Source organism: Lineus longissimus, chromosome 6 (assembly GCF_910592395.1).
Source record: "Lineus longissimus chromosome 6, tnLinLong1.2, whole genome shotgun sequence".
NCBI lineage: Eukaryota > Metazoa > Nemertea > Pilidiophora > Heteronemertea > Lineidae > Lineus > Lineus longissimus.
In genome coordinates this window covers 5,022,128-5,026,066 of record NC_088313.1, presented here as the reverse complement: position 1 = coordinate 5,026,066, position 3,939 = coordinate 5,022,128, and the positions used below count along the sequence as shown (strand labels likewise).

Genomic DNA, 3,939 nt, shown 5'->3' with positions numbered 1-3,939 from the left:
GGAGCAAGCGAAGTCACATGTCACATTTGTTCAGGTTAGTTGATGAGTCTGGCAGAGTTCTCAACAAGCCGGTTTCTTACTGTACTATGTATTCAAGGTTTGTGGAGTACCTGGTTACTTTGCATTTGTATGAAGGGGAGACGCTACATAGCCTGAGAGCTGGATGTTTCATCTTGATGGGTATGTCTGGTGCAGTCGACTCGGTTGAGGAGATCATGAGTCATGTTGGGTGGGCAACTGACTAGTCTGCCCTGTATTACACAAGGGCTAGGCAATTCTCTGATGCGGCTGTTGTGGCAGACAAGTTGGCTCAGGCCGCCACAAGGTCAGCGGAAGTTGAAACTTTGTTTTTTCAACATGTTACTTCAGGCTTGCAGAATGCAATCTAGAGATATTGTGCTTGGTTGTAATATGAGTCGCCTTGTTGTCTCTAGAGTATGGTTGTGATGCTGTCTCAAGGGGTATGTTTCAGATTTTGTCTCCTTCTTCACGTAAGTGTATTTGTATTGGGAAAATGTTCCCAGTTAACCCTACATGTAGCTACTATTGTAAGTTCTGATGTTATGTAGATTACGGGTGTAGTTCAATTGTGTGTACCATTTTTCGTTTCTTCAAGTGTCAAGGTTGATACATAATGTCGATATATTAGTACATATGATATAGTACGCGATATGCTGTGCCATAATAGTATGTGTGTTATTTGGTAGAACGATTTTCTGATGTTTTCTGTGGCAGTGTTGAGTTTTTTCGGTTACTATGCAGACATTATAGTGTAGAAAGATTCTACGGTGTTCATAAAGTTTATTTTATAATGAAATTTTATTTTCTGATGGATTTAAGGTTTTAATAAAATTATTTGTTTATATTTGTGTTGGCATCAGTTGTTGGAAGTTCTGGGAGAGTGATAGGGGTATTGGGAGTGGGAGAGGTATCTGTGTAGTCATTTCTGTGTGTATAATAGGACATGGTAGTGATTTGCTCGATATATCTGTTCTTTCCCCAATACTTCCCATGGTGAAGAGCAGGAGGCCAATGGTGTCGCCCAGGAACAGTTAACGTCCTGAGTGACACCAGGCGACCTCGCTTTGAACCAGCCTCTTCTTCTTGGATGATAGAGGGTAGGAGATCTGGAAGAGGGAGTGTCAGGTGTTTTGAAGAAGAAGCAGTTGTATGCTGGAGGGGCCGCTGTTTATTGAGCAGAAGGTTGTCCCCCCCCCCCTCCCTCCCTTGGACCTGAGGTGTCCATGGTTCCCTCTCTTCGCTGTGGATAGATCTGTTCTTTCCCCAATACTTCCCATGGTGAAGAGCAGGAGACCAATGGTGTCGCCCAGGAACAGTTTACGGCCTGGAAGTTGCTGCTAGTGACGTCAGTCCTCGTGACGTCATACCCGTGGTGCCGTCATGCCAACCGATGACGTTTTAGACACATTAGTTTCGTTTTGATTCGGGAGATGGCGCTGGCGTCTCTCATGACGTCAGGGAGCCTCGGAGTAGTCTGCTCGTGACGTCAGAGCTCGTGACGTCACGTTCCGTTCCTAGTGATGAGACACCTTGCCAACCGTTGGCGTCTTTGATGTCCAGTCGGCACTCTCTTCTTCCGATGTTGATCTGCGTGCAGTTCTTGAATGTGCGTCCGTGTATGTTTCAGTGCGAGCCTGCGTGAACTGTATGTCTACGCGTAGACTCCGTCGTGTAAGGGGCGCCCCAACCACATCTGCAATGCGACGAAGCTGTGACGTAGGCATACATAATGCCTCTGACCCCAAATAATGACGCATTATGGTAGGCGCAGTGATATTATAAGTAACCTACGCATCGCCGCCTCTAATGTCTACGACCATATCACGTTGAAAACACCGGTTCTCGTCCGATCACCGAAGCCAAGCAACGTCGAGCGTGGTTAGCACGTGGATGGGTGACCGCCTCGGAATACCGCATGTTGTAGACTTTTTTCTCTTCATGTCCCAATCATTTTGTTTGTTCTTCCCTTGTACGATTGTTAAAATGAAAATGTAGGCCACGTTAAGTTTTAGGCATCGAATTTTTCGAAATGGAAATGGCAGCCAGGGGGCCGGCCTGGAGGTCCCGCACCTGTATTTAACCAATCAGCTCGCGGTTGTAGACGAAAATAGTTCCGTTTGAGACGAATGCGTGGTCTCACCTTACCAGCTGAATGTTATTTTCCATTTCAAATATACTTCTTCTTATATTGAGAATAAGGTGTGTTTAAAGTGATGAAAATGATTAAGTTTCAGTCAAATTGGCTTGCTTGTGTGGTTTTGGGATTCAAATTAACCGGTGTGGTCAAAGAGGTGATTCGCGGGATAAAGTCCGTCAAAAATCATCCCTCCCCTCCCCCCCCCCCAACACTGAAATTATCACACATTGTGTGCAACGAAAATTTCATGGTTTGACATGCTTGCAGCTGTAGGTCACGTACCTGTAATTAAAGGTCCGGTCGAGGTTGAAAATAGTCCCTTTAAAAAAATTTAATTCCCTTAAGGGCAGAGACCTGTATTCATCCACGACCGGAAGTGTGGCACAGTCACATAGAGCTTATCAAAATGTCAAGTTGTGGTAAATACATGGCTGGGATGGACCAAAGTGGAATTAATTCTCAATCTGTGGTTGATTCTTAATCTACAGAGTCAGGCCATCACAGAAATATGCTTTTTGATAATATATTTAAGAAAATTTGGTCTCACTGGTCAGTTTAAAACTTGTACTTTGACAGGGCCATATCAATGCGCCAGCGACGTTTTGATGGATATGGTGTACGGAAATCTTTTTTTCTCAGGCAATCGGTATTGGAATTTTTTTAAACTTTATTATGCTATTGGCAAAGGGTTCTTCTTGACACATATAAAATTTTGTGCAGATTGATTGGTCCAATGAGTAGTTTTTTTACCAAAACCTATGCACAACAATGTACACGTAATGTACACATGTTTTAATAGAGGACTCTGGCCTTAATTCATTTATAAATGTTTTTAAAAATAATTTTAGAATTTAGTATGATATGTGGGGCCAAACTTTTTGACATTTTTAGATTATTACGCAATCCCAAAGGTTCATGTGAATATGTTGGAACCATACCCTCCAAAAAGTAGGTCGACGGTGAAAATGATTGGAAAAAAGCGCCCCCTATGTTCAGACCCCCCAAACCTTGAATTTATCATGCATAACGTGCAACGAAAATTCCATGGTTTGACAGGCTAGGATAGGTCTATTTGCCTGTGAAAGCGTTCCTCCCAGATTACGTCTGGGAAAAAGTTATGAGCTATTTAACTGGAAAATGGCTCAAAACTTTATTACAGGTACTTGGCCTTCAGTCGCCATTTTATGCTGCGTCGCTTACAGCAATAACAAAAATACAGTACGCGAGCGCCATCTGTTGTCTTCGTGTTGTATGATGTCTCCGCGTCGTGTCGACGTCTTCGTGTTGTGTTGATGTCTTCGTGTCTTGTTGATGTCCTTATTTTGACATGTTTGAAAGATACGATGTCATGTAGGTCTTAAGCATGGTGTATGGATGTCCTTGTTTTTAAAGATACAATGTTTTCGTTTCACTTTTCAACATCTTTGTTTTAGTACATAATGTCTTCGTTCTACTTCATAACGTCTTCGTTATGGTCTGTCCTTGTTTTCGTCTGCTCGTCCTTTTTTGTGGTAATAACCGCCCATAGTTTCGGACGGTAGTGAGTTTATAGCTTTAAAGGGACGGAAATAGCCGGAATCAGCCATAATAGCGAACGTGTAGTTCCATGTTATCCGCTTAACTCTTGGCGCCTGCCGCGAATGATATAGCCTTGCGCAATAGTGCAAATAGTGCAATCAAAATTGTTCTTAAAAGGCATTAATATTGCTCAAATTTTTTTGATTCTTAAAGTTGGAATATTAGTTTTAAAACATTTTGAAATTTTCTATCACGTTGAAATG

The 3,939-nt window shown here is 42.5% G+C and overlaps 1 pseudogene; it reads left to right on the top strand.

Annotated features, from left to right (window-relative positions):
• The first annotated feature begins 1,829 nt into the window (after positions 1-1,829).
• On the top strand, positions 1,830-1,948 carry LOC135490474 (5S ribosomal RNA; annotated as a pseudogene).
• Positions 1,949-3,939: the final 1,991 nt, after the last annotated feature.